The sequence below is a fragment of the Oryctolagus cuniculus genome, chromosome 8, assembly GCF_051225735.1.
Source record: "Oryctolagus cuniculus isolate XC-2025 breed Fujian yellow rabbit chromosome 8, ASM5122573v1, whole genome shotgun sequence".
Classification (NCBI taxonomy): domain Eukaryota; kingdom Metazoa; phylum Chordata; class Mammalia; order Lagomorpha; family Leporidae; genus Oryctolagus; species Oryctolagus cuniculus.
In genome coordinates this window covers 94,597,352-94,621,431 of record NC_142874.1, presented here as the reverse complement: position 1 = coordinate 94,621,431, position 24,080 = coordinate 94,597,352, and the positions used below count along the sequence as shown (strand labels likewise).

At 41.7% G+C, this 24,080-nt stretch overlaps 1 protein-coding gene and 1 long non-coding RNA gene across 2 annotated transcripts in view; one reads left to right on the top strand and one right to left on the bottom strand.

The window, feature by feature from the left end:
- DDIT4L (DNA damage inducible transcript 4 like) overlaps window positions 1–24,080 on the bottom strand; it is a 382,966-nt gene that overhangs the window by 108,718 nt on the left and 250,168 nt on the right. The gene's annotated exons all lie outside the window — the stretch shown is intronic.
- Window positions 2,762–24,080, top strand: part of LOC127483288 (uncharacterized) — a 45,376-nt gene continuing 24,057 nt past the window's right edge. Inside the window, exon 1 of the long non-coding RNA XR_007909430.3 lies at window positions 2,762–2,918. This is a non-coding gene — a long non-coding RNA (uncharacterized LOC127483288). The remainder of the gene's footprint in view (window positions 2,919–24,080) is intronic.

The following is a 24,080-nucleotide window of genomic DNA, read 5'->3' as shown; positions in this document are numbered from 1 at the left end:
TGAGCACCCAGGCAGGAAACAATTCCAGTTTAGATGAGCAAAGACCTAAATTCCATGCAAGTTAGAAAAGGCAAAGGAATACTTCACTTTGCAGAATGTTCAGTTTCCCCAAGTGCTCTTCTTCATGATTTGGAGTCATTTTTAGGCCCACATTTACGCGAAATGCGTTGAATTCAAGTTCAGTCTTTAAAAGCGCTTTTCTTTCACGTCACCCAGTATCAGGGGCCCACGCGGGCGGCAGGGACCCTGGTGTCTGAGCCATCACCTGCTGCCTCCTGGCATGTGCGCGAGCAGATGAGCTGGATCAGAAGCAGCTGGGACTGAACCCCAGGCCCTGAGATACGGGATGCAGGTGTCCCCAGTGGCATTTAACCAGTGTGCCAGACACCTGCCTCAGGATCACTATTTCATTTTAAATGAAAACTTCCACAAGAAAGGCTTCGGAGTTCCTGCGAAGAAGGCCATTGTCCAGAGGTGAGGGAATGTGCATCTTTCATCTTGCCGCCATTTTTACTCAACTGCTCCTTGGCCACCATCTTGTTCTGGCTGCCAAAGCTGCAGCTGTGATGAGTTCAGCTGTTCCAGTTTGTCAGGTTGAAGAAAATTAGGTTCTCCAGGGAACAGTGGCAGCTTACTGCATGCTCATCTCTTTTCCTACGCCGTACTTTCTGTTTATTTTCCCCTACTCCTTTTATGAAAACCAAGTACCACATTTACCAACATATATACTAGCTAAGGGAAAATGCTGGTGCACTCTTAGGCTGGCATTCTAGTGGCTGGAAAAAATCACTCAGTTCTAGGATCACTCAAGAGCCAAAGGTACAAGCATTGTTTAGATGAAAGAGAAAAGCCTGGAGCAGAATTAGGCTGCTACAACGTTGTTTACAGATGAAGAGCAGGTATAGTTACAGTTCACATACTTGTCATCTGTGGTCAGTTTCAGTCTTCCTCAGACAGGCAATGTACAAGCACCTTATCATATGCATGGAATGTCAAACCCCTACCCTGAGCAATTTACACTGGCCTGATTGACACGCTCAGCCTATAGCTGTCATTAACGCTACATGCAGACAGGCTGACGGGTGAACTTGATACACTTGATTTCAACATCTTTATTGGATCAAGGACAGACCCAGCAAGGGTGCTGACTGCTGAGAACTCCTTGCTTTGGAAATGCCACAGGGGGCTCTATGCAAAAGTATCCAGGAGAAATCCATCTGTGAAAGGCATTTTCTTCATCGAATGCACAGTCTACCACAAGGAACACCAAGAATAAAGCCACCCTTCCTGCTGCTTTGCTCGTCTCTCTTTTTCATTTAACAGCAAGAATCTTCAAATTACATAAACATGGAGAGGCTTGGTGCACTTTCAGAGAAGGAAAGAAAGAGACCCAGCTGAATCAGCTTCCGAAACTACTGCATTATTTTACCCTGATGGTTTTAATTAGAGAAAAAATAACTGTATTGAGGCCATCTGCATATTCATAATGCGGAACATATGGCTAGGTTTAGGAATTTGGAAAACAAAACTGCATTAATAACCGTGCTTCTTCCCAGTCATTTCTCATATCCCAGGTTATTTCTTTGAGAAATAATATATTTGAAAAATCTGTTTACTCTTTGCATGAGCCAAATGTTCTCATTCCTTCAGGCTTTGTGTGTTGCGTCTGCTACTATTATACGCGTTAGCAACAAATGTTGAAAGAGAATATGGTTGTTTATGACTGAGAATGCCCCATCAGTGAGTTCAGCACACTTTGTAGATGTGTATTTATGTTAACACATCGTCTTTTGTTAGGCATAAGTTACTGGAATTGGATTCATGGGGAAGTCTTGTTAGACTTTGCTGAGACTATGATAAGGACTCCAAATTAAGACGTGTGTGTAGTATGTGTGTGGACTCGCATATGTGTGTGGCTGACTGTGTGCATAAGAGTTTTCTAGATGCTACATGGCATATAGCAACAAGTGCCTCTTTTTGACCCAGTGAGATATTCAGCAATTCTGAAAATTGACATAGTTAGATATAGAGCAGGCATTTCAGAATTAATGTTTTGCTGACAAAATAATAAATAAAATGGAATGATTTAAAAGTTTTAAATTATTAACAGAAAAAAATCTCTAGTCCTATCGAAGAAAACAGAAAACCAGTGAAACTTTTGCTTTCTTGTCTGGTTTTTCAGGTAGTTATTGGATCAATCAACCCAACTCCCCATGTGAAATAACAAGTAAGAAACAAGCAAAGAATTAGAATGGACATAGCTACCTTAACAGCAAAGCAGGAAAGGGTGTAAACACGGGTAAAAAGATTAGAAAAGAATGAAATGCTGTTCTCCTGAGAGCTACCTACTGGGTGTGGTGAGCAAAAGTAAGAGGAACCAAGGGGCCGGCGCCGCGGCTCACTAGGCTAATCCTCCGCCTAGCGGCGCTGGCACACCGGGTTCTAGTCCCGGTTGGGGCGCCGGATTCTGTCCCGGTTGCCCTCTTCCAGGCCAGCTCTCTGCTGTGGCCAGGGAGTGCAGTGGAGGATGGCCCAGGTGCTTGGGCCCTGCACCCCATGGGAGACCAGGAAAAGCACCTGGCTCCTGGCTCCTGGCTCCTGCCATCGGATCAGCGCGGTGTGCCGGCCGCAGCGCGCCGGCCGCGGCGGCCATTGGAGGGTGAACCAACGGCAAAGGAAGACCTTTCTCTCTGTCTCTCTCTTTCACTGTTCACTCTGCCTGTCAAAAAAAAAAAAAAAAAAAAAAAAAAAAAAAAAAAAGAGGAACCAAGGGAGACAAAGTTTGGAAGGCAGAAGTGTGTGGAGTGCGGAGCTGGAGATGCGCCTGCACCCGAGGAGCCGGCCTCTGAAGCTCTCGTGTCCACGGAGCCTTGGTGCGTCTTAGTGACTGGTGTTGCCCCAAGGTCCTTGCTGTAAGAGTAAGTAACCAAGGGTTTAGGGAGACAGTTCTTTCAATATTTCTAAAGTTGTGGTAGGTGCTTGATGGAAACATTTTCCAACTTGGTGCCCACTTTGAAAATTAAAAAGAAAAAAATGGAGATATATGAGCAGGCATTGCTTATTGGAGAGAAAAACTTCAAGGCAGTTGTTGAAATAAATGATTACGTCTATTGCAAGCATAATTTTATGACAACAGTCTTTGTTTTGAAGGAAACGATCTGACTCTTCCACTTATTTATAAAGGGCATTGCAGATTTCCAGTATTGCACAAAACCTACTGTGATAATGGTCAGATTGGGAATGCATTTGCTTTAGGGGACAGAGTTATTGAGTGACTCATTTCCAAGCAATTGACTTAATCCAGTTTAGTTTCCTTTGTCTTGTTTTCCCCCTTTCCAGTAGGGTTAGCCTACCTATAATTTCACTACCTCCTATTTGATTCTGTTTAGACAGAGATGGTATTAACTCTGTTGCATTGCCATAGCTCTTTCAATAGCAGAAAGGGTGTCTTCAATGTTTTTTTTTTTTTAATTTGCAAATAAATTATGTGTTTGAAAGGCAGGGAGAGAGAGAGAAGTGGGAGGGAGAAGGGGAGAGAGAGAGAGAGAACGCACGCGTAAGCGCTCACTCACATCCACTGGCTAACTCCTCAAATATTCACAAAGACCTGGGCTGGGCCAGTGACTGAAGCCAGCAACTGGGCACTCAATCCAGGTCTCCCACTTTTGTGGCAAGGACCCAATTATTTAAGCCATTACTGTGGCCTCCCAGGGTCTGCTTTCATGTTTCATTTATTGTTAGTCTCTAGTAGTGATGGTACAAAGTTAACTCCTTCCTGTTTCATATCTCTCTCGGTATATATATGCCAAAATCTTTTAGCTTTTTTCTTTATGTGCATATCAAACTTTTTAACTGGATTCATTCACGTTTCCTTCATACATGTACTCACTTGTGATTCAAGCAGTGTGGTGTAATGATTCTTTTTGCTCTGGCTCCATGTGCATTGTATTAATGTCTTTCTGTTTTCCTGAGTTTTATAATATTTACAACTCAGTTATAGATGATGAAATTGTCTCCACTCCCTTTAAGGGGAGAGATGGTACTTAGCTGCAGCTAAGCCATGTTTTAGTTAAAGTGTGAACTTTTCATTTTTTGAAATTGCTTCTGCCTGCCTGCCAGTCTAGAAGTGATTCAGGACAAGAGATCTGCACCAATGTTTTCATTTCCTTACTGATTTGCGAAAGAACTTGTATATATAAATAAGTACTGTTCATTTAACAATTTTAAAAACCCTCTGTCGGCCGGCGCCGCGGCTCACTAGGCTAATCCTCCGCCTTGCAGCACCGGCACACCGGGTTCTAGTCCCGGTCGGGGCGCAGGATTCTGCCCCGGTTGCCCCTCTTCCAGGCCAGCTATCTGCTGTGGCCAGGGAGTGCAGTGGAGGATGGCCCAAGTGCTTGGGCCCTGCACCCCATGGGAGACCAGGAGAAGCACCTGGCTCCTGCCTTCGGATCAGCGCAGTGCGCCGTCCACAGCGCGCTGGCCGTGGCGGCCATTGGAGGGTGAACCAACAGCAAAGGAAGACCTTTCTTTCTGTCTCTCTCTCTCACTGTCCACTCTGCCTGTCAAAAAAATAAAAAAAAAAAAAACCTCTGTCAAACAGTTATTCAATATAAAGTGGCCACATCATCTGAAATAATTTTTTAAAAATTATGGTGAAATATACTTTAAATAAAATTGATCATTTTATGTGTATGGTTCAATGCTATTAATTCTATTCACATTGTTGTACAATCATTCTATTTGTTTCTAGAACTTTTCATCATCCCCATCTGAAACCTATACCCATTAAACCACAACAGCCCCCACCTCCATTCTCCAATAACACCTGGTACCACTATTCCACCTTCTGTTCCCTTGAGTTTAACTACTCTGTATACCTAACACAAGTGCTTGCACATTTGCCATTGTGCATATTACCTCTTTAAATGGGTGTTGCTACAGTAAGGAAATGACCCCCAAAGTTGATCCTCCTCCTAGCTTCAGTTTCCAGTTCTGTCACCAGTCACTGGAATTTGTTTTTTTTTTGGGGGTAGATCTATAATAATTTTCCCATTTGACCCAGCGAGCCTATGCCTTAAGTATTTCACCAAAGACTAATTTATACCACATCTTACTAGACTGATAATTTATATCACATTCATATAAGAACACTTTAAGTTACATGAGATAGGAAACTTAAAATATATTAAAATAATGAAGGAACAAATAGTTCTATGTTGTATATGTGTGTGTGTACTCACCATGATAAAATTATTTTGCTTGCTAACATTAATAATTGGCCTCATGTATCATATTGTAGCTTACAAAAGACGACTTCACAGGCATTTCCCTAATAAGCAACAGCATGGAAAATGTGACCGTTCACTCCCGCACTTGGATGCTACAGTCAGACGCGGCAAGGTTCATGCAGCAGCCCAGCGAGTGGCGCTGCTGGCCCTGTGCCGTCCCGGCGTCAATGCCCAGCCGCAGTCAGAGTCCCGGGCTGGCACACTGCTCAGCGGATGCAGTGCCCTCCTGCTAGTGTGACTTTCCAGAGATCTCCCCCTATTTCCAGCACGCCGCTGCGCACCCTAAAGGCCAGACACTTGACCTTCCTTCTCTGAGTTTCCATGAGGGTCAGAAACTTCCCATGTCTGGCAGAGAGCTTCCCCAAGCTGCCGTGATTAAGGATCGCAAACTTTCCTTTCACCACAGCTGAGTCCCATTACAGATAGTGGCGAGAAAGAGTGTGGAACCAGTTCAGCGTGGCAGCTGACCAAGTTCTATCGCTGGCAACCAAAATGGAAAACGGTCTTATGTCAAAGTCCAACAGGAGATTACGAACGATTAAAATAATAATAAAAATGTTGCCAGTGCTATTTAAAAAACTTTCAAAATTTGAGGTGCATGGTTTAGAGCGTATCAATTTACTCCATGATCTCTCTGCGCTCTCTTGTGTGCCTGATCTACACTGCAATGCAAAGAAGCCTGAAGTAGAAACCTCAGTTCTCTGTCTTTCTTGACTCTTGGAAGCTCACATCCCCAAGAGTACTGTCAGAGTGTTTAAAAAAAATTTTTTTTTAATGTATCTTGGCATGGTAGAAGTGTTTTATTTTTTCAACCCCTGTTGGATGTGTCCATTTACAGAACCGCGTTCTGTTGGCCTGGATGAGCTGCCAAGTCAGCAAAGTGAATTATGCTGCACGGATTCATCTCTCAGCTCCGTCTCAGTTGCTCTTATTTTCCAGGGCCACTTTGATCCTTTCTTGTTCTTCACTCCAAATTTGTCCCTGGGTAGCTTGTGCCAACTGGCACTCTTGTATGTAAAAAGTATTTTGCTAATAATACCCTAGCTGTTCTGACAGTTTCTCTCGTTCTATCTGGGTATAACAATGGTTGCTGTAAAATTTGCTGTTGGATTTTGTTAAACAGTATTTCAAAAAACTCATGGGGACTTCAAGAAATGGGGCTGGCATTTGATGTAGCAGTTAAGGTAATGCTTGAGACACCAGAATCCCATGTTGGGATGCCAGGTTCAGGCTCCAGCTCTGCTCACTATTCCATTTTCCTGCTAATGCTCACTGTGGGAGGCAGCATGATGGCTAAAGTAGTTGAGTCCCTGTCACCCAAAAGGAGGACGTGGATTTGAGGAGTGACGCAGCAGCGAGAGCTTGGTCTGTCTCTATGCCTTTCAAACAAACAAATTGAGCAAAACTTTTAAAAAATTTGTGGAAAATAAAATTGAAAGCCAAGTTTATTTTGGTACAAAAAGTTCTGAAATACATGTATGTGAGGGACTTTCAAAAAGTTTGTAAAGAATGCACATTTTTTTTAAACAGGGCAGGAACATCTGCTCTTTTTTTTTTTTTTAAAGATTTATTTATTTATCTGAAAATCAAAGTTACACAGAGAGAGGAGAGTCAGAGAGAGAGAGAGAAAGAGAGAGAGAGATAGGTCTTCCATCTGATGGTTCACTCCTCAATTGGCCACAACGGTCGGAGCTGCGCCGATCTGAAGCCAGGAGCCAGGAGCTTCTTCATGGTCTCCCACGCAGGTGCAGGGACCCAAGGACCTGGGCCATCCTCCACTGCTTTCTCAGGCAGTAGCAGGGAGCTGGATATGAAGTGGAGCATCCTGGACTCGAACCAATGCCCATATAGGATGTGGGTGCTTCAGGCCAGGGCGTTAACCCCCTGCACCACAGTCCTGGCCCCAAGAACGCACATTTTGAAACAAGTATGCATGGATATCAATTTTTTTTGCACAAAAATAATCTTTTAATTCCATTTTCCAACAACTTTTTGAAGTGCATTTGTACAAGCTGCCCTGTTTAGTTTTCAGTTTGTTTATTTTTAGCTTCATCAAACATCTTAATTCTAAGTGCTCAAATTTCTCCCCCTAGTATTTTTTTATAACGCCTCTTTTTAACAATTGCTAAAAAAAGATAATTGTTAAAGAATTTACCGTGGTTTGCTGATTTGCTAGCATCACCTACTAATGCTATTTGAATGAAGTTTTCAGTTTGTTAAAGTAAATATTGTGAAGATACAGATAAAATGAAGCAGCTTAAAACAGTCTCTTTTGAAGTAGCTGTGCCGAACAGGATGTGTTTCTTAACCTTTCCAGGCCTCCAGTCTGTATGAAAAGTAGGGATGGAAGCTTCCAGTTCTTTCTAGGCATTAAAATGCAACGATTCTATGAATTTATAAAATAAAGAGCAAACTTGGCATGTTGCCTGAGGACTCCTAGGAGTTTTGTTTCTGATGCTCTTGGCTTTGGGTTTCTGGAAATCAATTTCCTCATTAGGCCTCTCTCAACCTGCTTTGAAATTCTACCTCTGGATTATTTTCTATCTCTTTCCCACTGCAACCTAACTCAACTTATTTATTTCTGGAAGCCAGCAGCTTCGCCATGTGGGTTGGAAGAGCGCTGTGTCAGCCACTGAGAGCTACTTGTGAAATCTTGGTAAAGGAAGGAGATTGAAGACAGTGACATTCAACCCTGCATTTTCCATGTTGGGCTATTGAACTCTTGTCAGACAAAAGTATGACTTCCGTGCTTTGTATGAGTTGTGAGACTTGGTTAACATGAATATTTTATCATTATACATTAACTTTATCTGGAGCATGATTTTTTAAAGAGCTCTATTTGAGCTAGAATGTTTCTATTATGCCCTGGGCCCTATTTTTCTATGAAAATGTACTTTGAATGTTATAATAGAAGTCTATTGGATACAGGATTAAAATGAAAGCATTTCATTTTATAAGAAACTTTTAAAGAATGCCGTGTACAGCGACTCAATAAAGTTCTTATACAGTTTTTAGGCTTTTAATATTTAATAAAGTGGTTAATAGCTTTGAGTGAGTAATATCTATATTTTATAGAGGCAGTGTACCTCTATATTTCATAAAGGATGGTATCCAGGCTTTAAATTAAACAGTTTTGGGTTTAAATCTCCTACTCTAACCCCTTGTCAGGTGCAAGACCTTAGACAAACCAAAGATTCAAAATAATATTTGACAAAGTAGCTAAACTGATACAGGCATTTCATTTTGTTTTAGTTAGTTTATCTGTTTATTTAATTTCAGCTCCCACCTCTAAGGGGGCTCATGCAGTTTTTGTTTTTCCGTGACCAGATTATCTCACTCAACATGATGTCCTTCAGCTGCCAATGGAGACATTTTGACGCAAAAGATAGAATTTCATTCATTTTTATATGACTGGACAATATTCCATTGTAAAAATGTACCACATTATTTTTGCCTATTCCTCTGATGCTGGACAGTGTGGTTGAGTCCATCATGTTGCTATTGGGAACATGCTGCTATGAAAATGGTGGTGCAGGTATCTTTTTGATACAATGAATTCCTGTCTTTTGGGTATATACCCAGTGGTGGGACTGCAGCATTGTATGGCAAGTCTATCTCTATCTTTTTTTTAAGGGCTCTCCATACTATTTTCCACAGTGGTTGCACTAATTTACATCCCCACTAACTGTGTAAGAGCTCCCCTTTCTCCGCCTCCTCTCCCGCATTTTTTACTCCATGTCTTTTAGATAATAGTCATTCCAACAGGGGTGCAGTGCTATCTCATTGTGGTTTTGATTTGCATTTCCCTAAGGGCTAGTCGCACTGTGCATTTTTTCATATATTTGTAGGCCATTTGTATTTCTTCTTTTGAGAACTGTCTGTTGAAGTTGATTGCCCATTTCTTAACTGGATTGTTAGTTTTCTTTGTTGGTGAGTTTTTTGAGTTGCTGATGAATTCTGAATATTAACACTGTCGTATCAGTAGGTTGCAAACATTTTCCCCCATTATGTCAGATATTTCTGCACTCTGTTGATTGATTCTTTTGATGAGCAAAAGTTTTTGAGTTTCTTCAAGTGTGTTGTTGAAGTCTCCGTGATGTGCTTCCTTATCCCTTTCTGTTGAGTTTCCTACCAGAACCAAGAACATTTCCCTCTGTTTCTCTTTCTCCCTGCTCTGTAAGCTTTTTCCTTCCTTCATTCAGCATTTACTATTTGTGGCATATCCATTATATAGCCAACATGGTTCTAGGTCCTGCGTATAAGGCAGTAAATAAATTTAGGAAGCCATCGTTAAGCCAGGGAAGGCCTCTCTAGAATTGTGACATTTAGGCTGAGAAATCTTTAGAAAACATGATTCCTATTGTTATCCTCTTTTATCTTTACCAAGAGCTACTAAAATGCTTCTGGATTCAGTGTTCTAGACACACAGGGCTAGTTGGCTTTGCTTTATCATCATCACGAATTTCATTTGATTTCTTCTCAAGAATAGGAGGTCAGATAGGCCAAGGATTGCTGGAGACACTTACTCCTTTATACCCTTCCACTTCAACTTTTCATTATCAAGTGAGATGCCACTGGCAGGTGGGTATAAAGTGTCAGGGACCAAGAAATAATATTATTAAGTACTAACTATGTCAAAGAGGCAATGTTCAAATGCTCCTATTAGATCCTCACAACCTGATAAAAATCCAATGAGATGGATATTATCATCATTTATAGATGTGTAAACAAACTCAAAGACATTAAGCCATTTGCTTAAGGTCACCAGTAGTGAGAGACAAATTCCAATTTCAATGTCTATATTCTTTTTTACTGTTCCATGCTGCCATCCATGTCTTTGTGCTTGTTTGGTGGGTTTACCTGTTTACTTTGAATCTTATAGTGGAGATGGTTAGCAGCACTCCTGTTCTAGCTACCTGACCCCTTACACTACCCTTATTCTAACATATTTGTACATAATATAACAATGTTATAGATACTGATTATAGACCAGGTTCCAACAAGTAGGATGCGTTCCTTCACCCTACAAGGTTATAAGATTTTTGCGGCGCTGGCACCATGGCACAGTAGGTTAATCCTGTATCTGTGGTGCTGGCATCCCATGTGGGCACTGGTTCTAGTCCTTGTTGCCCCTCTTCCAGTCCAGCTCTCTGCTGTGGCCTGGGAAGGCAGTGGAGGATGGCCCAAGTGCTTGGGCCCCCGCACCCACGTGGGAGACCTTGAGGAGGCTCCTGGCTCCTGGCTTCAGATTGGCGCAGCTCCAGCCATTGCAGCCATTTGAAGAATGAACCAACAGAAGGAATACCTTTCTCTGTCTCTCCCTCTCACTTTCTGTGACTCTACCTCTCAAATAAAATCTTTAAAAAAACAAACAAACAAACAAAAAGATTTTTGCAACCCTGTGTATGAGGAAGAAAAATCCTTCCTGTGGGCAGCGCTTCGAGCAGTATGCCTGGTTGTTCATTTTCCTTGGAAGGAAAAATGGCCAGATGTGAAATTATAAACCAATTCATATAACAACTGGCTGTGGCCCATGGTTTGGCTGGATAGTCAGGACTTGTGAGGAAGATGATTAGAAAATTGGTGATAAGGCAGTACAGGAAATTATGTGGCTATACCTCTTTGAATGGCCAAAAATCATGAAATCATGAAGATATTTGCACTTTATATGAACATCATCAAAGGGTACCTCAGCAGAGGAAGATTTTAATAATCAGTATGGGAAGACTTATTCTGTGGACACCAGTCACTCTTTTACCTCAGTCACCCCATCAGCACCCAGTGGACTCATGGACAAGGTGACCATGGTGACAGAAATAGAAGCTATGCATAGACTTATCAACATGGACCTCCACTCAGTAATCCTGACCTGGCTAGCCATAGTTCAATGCCCAATCTGCCTGCAGCCTAGACCAACACCAGATCCCTGATTTGGCACCATTCCTCAGGACAGTCAGGCAGCTACCTGGTGTTAGGTGGATTGCCTTGGATTACTTCTATCATGGAGGGAGAGTTATTTTGTTATTACTGTAATAGAAAATTATTCTAGATACAGATTTGCCTGCTCTGCACCTAACACTTTTACAAAAACTATGACCTGTGGCCTTACAGGATGCCTCATCATGATATCCCACATTGTATTGCTTCAATGAGCTCACATCACAGCAAAAGTATGGCCATAGGCCTGTGTTCCTGGAATTCACTGGTTTAACTGTCCTGAAGAAAATGGCTTTATAGACTCATGGGGTGACTTATTGAGGACTCAGTTACCATGCCGTTTAGGTGGGAAATACCTTGTAGAACTGGGATAAGACCCTCCATGAGACTGTGCTCTGAGTCAGGTGTCCAATTAATGGTGTTGTTTCTCCCATGGCAAAGGTTCAGGGTGTCTATGAATTAAGTGGTAACAATAACACCATTCACCATTTTTAAAAATGTTTATTATTTTCATTTACTTGAAAGGCAAAATAAGACACACAGAGGGGTGGGGGAAGAGAAAGAGAGAGAGGGAGAAGGAAATAGAGATAGAAATACAGATACAGATAGAGATGGGGAGAGAGAGAGAGAGAAAAAGAGAGAGAGAATGAATCTTCCATCTACTGGTTCTTCTGCCTGCAAGAATCAGGGTAGAGCAAGGCCAAGGCCAGGAGCCCAGAACTTCATCTGCACCTCCCATGTCGGTAGAAGTGGCCCAAGCACTTGAACCACCATCCACTACTTCTCAAGATTCATTAATAGGAAGCTGAATCAGGAGTGGATAACTGGGACTCAAAGAAGCACTCTGGTACGGGATGTGGGTGTCCCAAGCAGAGGCTTAAGCAGCTATACCACAATCCCTGCCCAACACTACTCACTGTTATCATTAATGACCTGCTAACAAATGGATTTTCTTCCTGTTCACGTGACCTTGTATCCAGACGGCCTAGACGTCTCTATTCTGGAAGGAGGAATGCTTCTATCAAGAGACTAAACAATGATCTCATTGACGTGAGAGCTATTAAGACCACTGCCTGGTCACCTTGGACTTTTTATGACTTTGAAGCAGAGAATAAGAAACAGTTACTGTGGTGGCTAGTGATTGCTCCTAACTACCAAGGGAAACTGAATTGTTATTCCACAATGGAAGAGAGGAAGAGTTTGCCTGGCAACAGGTGATGGCTCAAGTAATTGGGTTGGCAGACCTGGATTATGCTTCCAACTCTTGGCTTTACCCTGGCTCAGCCTCAGCCATTGCAAGCATGTGGGGAGCGAGCCACCAAAAGGGAGCCCTCTTTGTCTCTCTATTTTTCTATCTCTCTAGCTCTCAAATAAATAAATAAATAAAATTCAAAATCCAGGGGGTCCCTTTGCTCATTTCTTCGTATTACCATGCCCTGTGATTAAGGCCAATGGAAAAACCTCAAAGGCCTGATCCAGGCAAAAATATTCAGGGCCTAGATGCTTCAGGAATGGTTTATGTCTGCCCACCAAAGGAAGAGCCGTGACTGTCTGAGGTGCTTGCTGAGGTGAAGGCAAGATAGAAGGGATAGTAGAAGGTAGTTATAAATTCCAGCTATGTCCTCCTGATCAGTTATATGAATGAGGATTGTTAACTGTCATGAGATTCCTCCTCATTTTGTTTTACATATGCAATAGATACATATACATTATATATAATATATGTTCCCTGTCCTTTTTAAATTATATACCATGATATTGCTGACTTTGTATCATAGAATTTAAATATTGTTGACTTTTATCATATTATTTAAGCTCTTCTGTGGAGAGGGTTAGTTCATTTTCAGTTCTATGAAGGATAGCTGTATCACTTTAGGTGGGAATATGACTAGTTATCGTCTTTTATCTGTAGATCAAATGTGGTTTAAGGAGTGGTTTAAAAATATATGTAGATGTAGACCAAATGTGGCTTAAGGATATAGGCGCCAAGTTGACAAGGAGTGGATTTCTGATAGTTAATTTTATTTATCAACTTAACTGGGCCAAATATTTGGTTAAACGTTATTCTGGGTGAATCCATGAGGGGCTTTCTGAATGAGTGTGAGAGTCGCATCCATTGACAGAGTAAAGTGGATTCATCTGTATAATGAGACCAGGCCTCATCCAATCTGTGAAAGACTTGAACAGAACAAAAGGCAGAGCAAGAGAGAAATGGTTCTCTCTAGCTGACCATCTCTGAGCTGGGAGATTGGTCATCTCCTGCATTTGGACTGGGGCTCAGTTTGGGGCTGACCGTGTTGGCTCTCTGGTTCTCCGACCTTCAGAACCAAGCTGAAAACAACACATCATTGGCCCACCTGGGTCTGCAACCAGCAGATTCTTGGGACTTCTTATCCTTCAAAATGAATAAATTTCTCATGAGAAATCCCTCTCCTATTCTCTTCTAATTTCTCTATCTCCTCCCCTCCCCTAACAAGATGAACTAATCATGTTTTGTCTGCCAGCTTTCCTGTTGTTGTCTGGTAAAACTTGCAAAGTTACTGGTTTTTATTGTTAAATTGCTATCTCATTAGCAGTGGCACCTCTGCATTCTTCCTCATCAAACAACTTCTGACATCTCCAGTTAGGTGGCCATACTGCTGCCCATAGCTTGGGTCTAAATCAATCCTTCTCTGGTGGATGGTAAGCTACAGAAGTGGAGACATTCTTAAGATTTATGGACCTCACTCTCATGTGGCACATTTCTATTGAGAAAGTCAAAGTTCTTTGGATTTTTATTGTCTTTCAGTTAAAATAACCCTGAGATTTATGTTGAAGTGGTTGTTTTTTGTCTACTACATAGAGAGTCATGGGGCTGGCACCGTGGCATAGCAGGTAAAGCTGCCACCTGCAGTGCCAGCATCCCATATGGGCACTGGTTCAAGTCCCGGCTGCTCCACTTCTGATCCAGCTCTCTGCTATGGACTGGGAAAGCACTGGAAGATGGCCCAAGTCCTTGGGCCCCTGCACCTACATGGGAGACTGGGAAGAAGCTCCTGGCTCCTTACTTTGGATCAGCATAGCTCCGCCCATTGCGGCCATATGGGGGATGAACCAGCATATGGAAGACCCCCTCACACTTTTCTGCCTCTGCCTCTCTGTAACTCTGCCTTTCATATAAATAAATAAATCTTCAAAAGTAAACAAATAGAGAGTCATGAACAGAGGGTATTTTCATTCCTCAAATATGGCACCTAGGCCGGATGTTTGCAAATCAAGCAGATGTTCCTGATAATATTGCTTGTCAGGTAAAGAAATCATACAGTGGAAGTGATTTTAAAACTTACTAACCCTCAACCTTTTATTAAAATTCAACTTTTTATATGTTTGGTTTGAGGAAACATGATATGCCTGGAAAATACATTTCTTGGACCGGATTTGTTAGTTCTAGATTCAGTCCAGGGTTCTTTCTGCTGGATTTTACTGGAGTATCTGTGCCAAATAAACTTCCATTTTTCTGCAGAAAAAACTTGAAACTGCCATTACACTCCAAGACTTTTCAGAATCTGACATCACCTATATTTCCAATTTTATTTTATGCTGTGTAAACCCTTTGCTTCAGCCAATAAAGCATATTAGTTTTGCAAGCTCCAGTTCAGCCAATTGGCAGGCAGTACAGAGTGCTGTGGGCCCAGTGGTCCCCTTGTTCTGTACCCTTATGCATGGTGTTTGGCAGGTGGATAAGGAGCCTTGTTTTTCTGGGTCAGGAGTTACTCTGCTCCTCTGAGCCTCCAGTGCCTGGCCCATGTATTCACCAACACCTGTTTCCTCCTACCCTATGGGCACCTGCTCTCAGCTTCCTGCTGGACTCAGGTCAACCCAGACCCACTCTGTCCAGCCAGTCTCTTCCCCCTGGTCTTGGATCTTGTTCCTTCTTAACAGAGCATGTAAAACTGTCTGTAAGCTGCCCTGATACTCTTCCTTTATTTCCTGTCTTCAGATTCACCCTGTGGTAACACACGTATACATTTGTCTCGTCTCTAGAACTTTGTTCATATTGCACTTCTGCCTGGAATGTTGTGGATAATACAGTTTCCACATTGTAAAAGACCCACGTCTGATGTCAATTCCTCCAGAATCACTTATCTCCTCCAGTCCATGGGTGAGAGGCAGATTCCTCCTTTATTCTCCCATAGTCAGCTGAGTTCTAACTTTCTGTATATATGTGAATATGTGCATATATAATTTATATATAAATATATAATATATAATTATATATCATATATTATATATAGAAATATATGTTATATATATTATCTATCATATATATCATTATGTATAATATATGATATATAATATATATTTCCTGTGTATTTATTCATAGTATGAATTTTTGCACGTATATCTAATAGCTTCTCCAATTCCTAATAACCTCTTTGCTTATTCCTATGTATTCAAATTTGATTTCAAGTTTTGTATCTTTTGTGAGGTTTTCTAATCAGCTAAGCCATATTAATCCCTTCTTATTTGCACTTCTCTTCATTCGTAAACCTTGAGTTGGTCCTGCTTTTCCCTCATGTCACCAGTTTAGCTCCACACAATTATGATGTCTCATTGCACCAGAAGCTTCTCAACGATGGCATGTTAATGCAGAGAGGCCTGAGTTCTGAGCTTGTGGGCACCTCACTGACATAAACTGCTCGGGGTGGGGATAGCCAAGTACAGGAATGGCAGGAACAGGTCGGAGATATACAAGGAGAAGTTGGCCTGTTTGCAAATGGCTGGGCTCCCAGAGGCATCAAAGGTGTCCAGTGTCCCATTGATACATTGTGGTCAGAAGTGGCTCATGGGATCTCATCTGCTGTGTGGAGTGAGACAGTAGGCTTCGTGTCAGGCTTTCAGTTAAGCATTCCTTTCTAGGTGGAAATCCAGCTATGCCGTGGGAGTGGGGAAGCCCCAGCACGATCCAGGTAGAGTGGGTGAAAGGCTCCTGAATTAGAGGGAAATGGGGTGTTTGGCTAGCAGGTTGAAACAGAAGCCCAGGTGACTTGATGGAGATAAGATGGGGTAGGAGTAGGGGGAGAGAGAGAGAGAAAAGGAGGCGGGGGGCAGGAGAGGGAAGTGAAGAGATCAATAGAGGCCCGCAATCAAAGAAGACAACATGAATTGAAGAGGCTATAAGGGGAAGAGAAGGAAGAGAAACTGAAGTGAAAGAGAAGAGAGAGGAGGTAGAGAGGAAAAGTGATTAGAAAGGAGAAAGCTGGGGCCGGCGCTGTGGCGCATCGGGTTAACCGGGTTAACATCCCATATGGATGTCGGTTCAAGACCTGGCTGCTCCACTTCCGATCCAGCTCTCTGCTATGGCATGGGAGAGCAGTAGAAGATGGCCCAAGTCCTTGGCCCTTGCACCCATGTGGGAGACCCAGAGGAAGCTCCTGGCTCCTGGCTTTGGATTGGTGCAGCTCTGGCAGTTGCGGCCAATTGGGGAGTGAACCATTGGATGGAGGACCTCTCTCTCTCTCTCTCTCTCTCTCTCTCTGTGTAACTCCGACTTTCAAATAAACAAATAAATCTTTTTTTAAAAAAAAGGAAAGGAGAAAGCCAAGAGAAGAAAAGGAGCCCCAAAGGCACACCGTCAGCCTGCATGAACGCCCGCTCAGCAGCCAGTCAGCCAAGGGGCAGACCGAGTCCCACTATCTGAAATGGACAGTTGCCATATTTCTCACCTCTGCACAGTGTGAACAAAGGCGTCTCAAGAAACTGTGGTTATATTTAATTTGCATTATACATGCGTTATATATACATTGTATGCATTTACATACATTACACGTATTATACGTGCATTATTCATTAGACACAGATGCAGTGCAGTGGCTATGCAAACACTGCTTCAAAAGTCATTTCCTAACCAGCTCACTTCACCTCTCCCTTCCACTTTAATCACACTGCTATTCGCCAGCTCCATTCCTGTGTGGAATGGTGGGGCTTGCATACTTCTGGTCACAACCCATTTGCAGATCCGAGGCTACCCTTGCATCTCCTAGCCTCCTTAGCCCCGACGCACCACCAAACAGGGTCAACATGGCGGGTGGTTGAAAAGAAGCTCGTAATCTAATTTTTTGACAGGCAGAGTTAGACTGTGAGAGAGACAGAGAGAAAGGTCTTCCTTCTATGGGTTCACCCCCTAAATGGCCGATGCAGCCGGTGCGCTGTAGCCGGTGCGCTGCGCCAATCCAAAGCCAGGAGCCAGGTGCTTCTCCTGGTCTCCCATGGGGTGCAGGGCCCAAGCACCTGGGCCATCCTCCACTGCACTCCCTGGCCACAGCAGAGAGTTGGACTGGAAGAGGAGCAACCGGGACAGAATCCGGCGCCCCAACTGGGACTAGAACCCGGGGTGCCAGCACCACAGGCAGAGAATTAGCCAAGTGAGCCACGGCGCCGGCCTCATATTCTAATTTTAATATCCATGGAAGGATAGCATCAAGGGATCTGCATACCTAGTGCTTGAATATATTAGATATGAAATAAACTAAGGTAAATCAAATACTAGAATGTGCTCTCAGGCTGCTGTGAATATTTAGACACAAGCACTTAGCATCTAGCACAAGGCACAATTTACTATCACCTATTATTACTTGTATCTTTAGTTATTATTGTTAGTTTATGCTTACACTTCAGCATGCAATGCTGCCCCTGGTCTTCACAATCAGGTAAAGGGGAGTAGGTGTCACAGCTCGTGTTTGTAGTGAAGAAAGTGAATTTTGGCACAGATGATACACTGGCCTGCAGGGGGAACACAGCTCTGGAAGTTCTTCAGCTGCCTGGTTCAGTGTAGTCTCTGCTCCTGTAAGGTACAACCAAGGAGGTCAGCAAAGTAAAAATGGTAATTCCCATAGTGTTTCTCATTGGCTGCACAATAATATATGGTGTGGCCTGACAACCCTCCCATAAAGGATTTCACAGCTGTATATTGTTTGATGGACTTATTTTTTTTTTCTTTTAAGTTACAACCAGGGTTTATTTCTGCCTTTGTTCTCCATTATCTTTCAAATTTGGGAAAGTAATACTCAAAACTTGAAGGCGAAAAGGCTACGGGGAACAAGGGTTCAAAATAAAACTGGCTTCAGCACTGTTCCTGGTTTTATTAGTGTGTATAAAACTGACATTTGGTGGTGACTGTGCATGGTTTTAGGGCTGTGCTTTGTTGAGCTGAAACGACAGGGCAGTAAATCCAGGGACGGAATCAGGACAGCCAATTTCTTAGTTGCTCTGTGACTCTCGACACGCCATTTAATATCCATACTTTGCCATCTTTCAATACAAAGTGGGCAGGAATGACATGAAGCATTGTGACTACCAGCTGTTTGTCCGGGAGCAGTTTTTCAATATAGGACACAGACGCTGGACTGATTTAAGAGCACAGAGTTCAGATCCCTTGAGGGGGATACCATTAAAGGTATTGCTATCGGGTTATAGGCACAAATTCTTATTCAAAACCAAGACTGCTTTTGGACCTTGGTTTTACTAAGGGACACACCATAAGCTTAACTACTATCTCGGGCAGATGTAGATTAATTTTCTTTCTTATTACCTCTAAAGGATTGTGGAGAAAACCCTTGAAGAATGAGTTTAGGTTTGACTCAGACAAAAGGTTTTCCTTCAAAAGGCCTCAGCATTTGTCTTTTGCAAGACCGGATGAAGTTTTTACAACATTTCAAATGTATAAAACTTGGGAAACAAGGAAATACCGTCTAAGGGAGACTGAATGTTCTCTCACGTCTGTGTTTTCCTTCGTCAACTTGGACATAATATTTACCACCCTTAAATAAGGATCCTAGGTAGTTCCAACTGAGAAACAGTGTAGTCTCTAGGTCTTCCACAATTTTAAAGATCCTCAGAATCATGACTTGGGATGAAATTTGCTCAGAGTTTAAACTTATGGTACGTTTCTCTATTGATACTCACTCCGTAAGGATTTCTTCTAGCGTTGGGTTTAAAAGCTGTTGATGGGATGACACTCCCACATTCATGTCTCTGACCCAGACTCTACCCTGAACGCCAGACTATGTATCTGATAGTCTACTTCACACCTGCCCTTGGCTCTCCAGGAGTACTTGAAGTCTAACCTGGCCCAAACCGAACTCCTGTTTGTCTCCACTGAATTTTCATAATCTTCTTCAACTGTGTCAAGGCAAATTCATTCTTACGTTACTCAGTCCAAAAACTTTGGATCATTCTTTATTCCTTCCTAAAGTACAACTCAGCAATTCAGGTTAGGTTGAATTTTCCAAGCATGTCCAGACTCTGGTTGTGTCACCGCCTCCACTTCCAGGCTGGTCCAAGTTACCATCTCTTTTATTTTTAAAACAATTTTTAATTTTATTTTTAAAATAGTTGTTAACAGATTCAATGTAGTTTGTAAATACAATTCTAAGAACACAGTGATATTCCCTTCCTCCTTCTCTCCCTTCTCCTCTCATTACCACCCTCCTTCCATCTCCCTTTCTTTGTTTTAATTTAGTTTTTGAGATAAAATATTTTAGATTTATGCTACAGTAAGAAGGCTTAATACTTCACTGAATAATAAGTTTAACAAGTAAAAAGTAAAAAAAAATCCTAGTTTAGTGGCAATATAGATAATGACTATAAATAATAATTGAATGGAAAAATGATCACTTCACCCATATACAGTAAATTTGAAAGTAATAACAGACTAATAAAACTCTAGAAGTATAACATGTTTTTTTAAAAAAAGATTTATTTGAAAGTCAGAGTTACAGAGAGCAATAGAGCCAGAGAGAGAGAGGTCTTTCATCCACTGGTTCACTCACTTGGAGAGTGTCCAGTGACCCCAAGTGACCGTAACGGCCAGAGCTAAGCTGATCTGAAGCCAAGAGCCAGGAGCTTCTTCTGGGTCTCCCACGTGGGTGCAGGGGCCTAAGGACTTGGGCCATCTTCTACTGCTTTTCCAGGTCACAGCAGAGAGCTGGATCAGAAGAGGAGCAGCCAGGACTAGAACCGGCACCCATATGGGATGCTGGCACTGCAGGTCAGGGCTTTAACCAGCTGCACCACAGTGCCAGACCCATAGTATAACATTCTTAACCGTTGGTTTTTGCAAAGGTATGAAATAAAGCTTTACAAAGCTATATTTACAGCAATACTGATATACACAGACATTTTTGTTTGTTTTTTAAATTTTAGCTCCCACATATAAGGGAGAACATGTGCTTTTTGTCTTTCTGAGTCTGGCTTATTTCACTCAACATCATGTCTTCCAGTTGTGTCCATTTTGCTGCAAGTGGCAGAATTTCATTCTTTTTTATGGCTGCATAATATTCCATTGTGTATATATCCCATAATTTTTTTATCCATTCATCTGATGATGGACACCTTGATTGATTCCAAATATTTTTCTATTGTGAAGAGTGATGCTATAAACACTACCATCTCTTTTCACCCAAATTACCTTCTAACTGGTCTCCATGTCAATTATTACCAGAATTTCCTATGTGATCTTCTAAAAATGTAAATCAGATTTTGCTTACTTTGTTGAAGCCCTCTGAAATCTGCCCATCAGATGTACATCAAAAACAAAAGCTTCCCAAATGATCTAGAAATCCTACAATATCAACATCTTCTTTGTTTTCTTCCAAACAATCTTCCTCTTACTTGCTCTGTTCTAGGGACTGACCTACTCACTGTTCCTTCAATATGCTGGACACACTCTGGTCTCATGGCTTTACATTTTTTGACCCCTTTCCTGGAATAATCTTTCACCAGGTCTTGTCAAAGTGGCTTTCTATATGTATCTTTTAACTTTCAGATCTGACACCCACTTCCTCCCCTCATTACTGCCTTTGAACTATGGGTGATAATAAATAACTTGGACTAATGCACTATCACTTACTGTTTTCCCTATACCTCATTTGGTGAAATGTCCGTGTATAAGTAATCTTTCCTTGAATTACCCTAATTTGAATGTGCCATCTCTTTCCAGCAGTGAAACTGAATAATACAATACATAGTACTGAATTTGGGACTTATGGGTATTGGGAATGACCCTAGGAAATAGGACATCCAAATGAAATCTGGGATTGAATCTTTCCTAAACTTGTGGAACATAGGGACAATTATCTCATCAGGGGAAAGTGGGAATGAGCAGCATGGCTTGGAAAGATGTCGTCATTATCAGAACTGTCACTGGTGGTGCAGATGAAGGCGTGGCATGAAGAGACCCTGAGGCATCAGTGGAGATTATGAAGATCATGGAGCAAACTGGCTTCTTTCCCTCAAGAGCTGAGAGAAGGAGCTAAGAGGCACAGACATGTTTGTGGAGAACAACAGGACCTCCAAGGCAACTTGAAAGAATTTCCCTTCTACTCTTGTTGCAAGACATCATTGTCTCTGGCACAAACTGAGGATTTGGTTATCAGATGTGAAATTACAGAATCAATTAAATGCTTGATTCTGTTGGCCATATTTTTCCTCTAAGGAAGTTGTTAGAGGAAGGGTTGTTCCCTAAGGTGAGGGGCTGGGATGTTTGAGCTGACCTAGACAAGGGTGAGCACCTTGACTTCATGTTCTCTTGAAATTCTGTTTGGGGAGGAAGTCTCTGCCCAATTCTCTCCCCTAAAATAGTTCTGTGTTAAAGCTTGTCAGTGATTGGATCTGAGCACTTGATTCAACCTGGTGCTGATTTTCCCTCCAGAACCAACCTCACCAAATTACTTTCCATTTAGAGCTAAAATGAGAGTTATTTTCCAATGTAATACAGTTTAAGAAGTTCAAACCTAACTCCATGAGGGAAAATCATATACAAAAGGACAGACAAGCTGGGCAGTTTCTATCAGCTGGGCTTGGAAATGTGTGTGAGAATGATGGAGTCAAAGTCACAGAAATGGTCTGGCCTCAGAATCAGCCCTCAAGACATTTGGATCTGGCTAAAAAGCCCATGAGAGTTTCTCAGGCATAGAAACCCAAGACACTGTGGCAAAAAAAAAAAAAAATGACCTAAATGAAAGATCTCTGTGAGTGAGATCCCAGTGGAAAGAACAGGCCATCAAAGAATGAGGTTTCTTTGAAGGGAGGAGAGAACTTCACTTTGACTATGGCTTTGTCTAGATAAGGTTGGAGTTTGTGAACTCAAGAGGCTTCCATAGCCTTGGCAGCTCATGACAAGAGCCTCGGGTGATTACTGACATCATAAATAAGAGTGTCAATTGTTAAATCAACAATGGGAGTCACTGGGCACTTATTGCCCATGGAGGATCTCTGTTCTTAATGTGCTGTACTATGTGAATTAATGATAAAACTACTACTCAAACAGTAATTTATCTTTGTGTTTCTGTGTGGGTGCAACCTTTGAAATCTTTACTTAATATATACTAAATTGATCTTCTGTATATAAAGATAATTGAAAATGAATCTTGATGTGAATGGGATGGGAGAGGGAGTGGGAGATGGGATGGTTGCGTGTGGGAGGGATGTTGGGGGGGGGGAAAGCCACTATAATCCAAAAGTTGTACTTTGGAAATTTATATTTATTAAATAACAGTTAAAAAAGTCATAGAGATGGTTCCACTCATCTGGTAATGGAGATTTAATAAGAGGTCTCTAGTACCTGAGAATGGTGCTAATAACAGTGTACCACATTTGTAACTGAATTCTGGACTCAGTGTGGAACTTGTCTAGTATATTGCTGAGGGGAGTCTAAGGCTTAGGAATATGAGAACATTTGAATAACTATAAATATAAGCAAAACTATAGTGAATTCCTAGTCATACCCTCTTGGATGCCTCAAAGGACATAGTATTCATTAATGTATTAAGAAATTGGAATATTAATGCATTGGAGTGAGGGAGACCAGCATGCTTGAAAAGTGTTTTTAGGTCAGGGATGATAAAGAGGAAAATGCAATTCAATTGGGTACATTGATTTCAATGTATATAATGGAACTCTCAGACTTGTAGAGAACACTCAGTAGTAATTAACTGTGAGAGGTAAGCATTGTTACTATAATAGTTCATAGGACAAGAATGGAATTTTGATCTGTAGGTATCTTTGACAATGCTTAATTGACTATGGAATCCATAGTTACATGGCCTACTAACTGGATATTTGACACATATAAATGGAAAAGCTTTTGGTCCAAGTGCAGAAAGCTAATTTGATTCTAAACTGGTTCAGATACCTGAAATCTCTTAAATGAGGGATGATTCTGGCCCATTTAAGAAAAGATAGTGTATATGAGGCTATCAATCCTAAAAATCTCTTACCAAGACTTTGCCAGGGTTAATCTGAAGCTATTTACTATGGTGACTGTGACTGAGGAAAATAAATGCCCACACTTTCTGAGGGTTATTAGTCATTGTCTAGGAACCAAGCTAATTCCTAGAGATCCAAGGGTGCCCTGTGTCTTAATGATCAGGAACTTAAAAAAGCCAGGTAGTAGGTGGAACCTTTCCTCAAATTAAATAGTAGCTCTAAGATTGATGAGGATAAATAAATAATTTTTAATTATTTGTATATAAATTTAAATATATATACAATTTATTTTGTCATTTATGAATAAAGACTTTCTTATTGAGAAATTTAGTATATGGAATTAGTGTAATAATTTATGAGGCAAAATCCCTACATTGCAGACCCGACCTCGAAGTGGAGAATGGTATGGCAGAAAAAGTCAGGTGAAAATGCCTGGAACTGTCTCCGATCCCTTTCCTCTCATCCTCTAATAAGAAGCTGAACCAAGAGCAATGTCTCATTCCTGGGGGTATTGCAGAGATTAGCAGCACTATCAAAACTTTGAGAAATGAAGTGATGATTGTCCTTACCACATATTGGTTAGCATGCCTATTTGGCTTGTGCAAG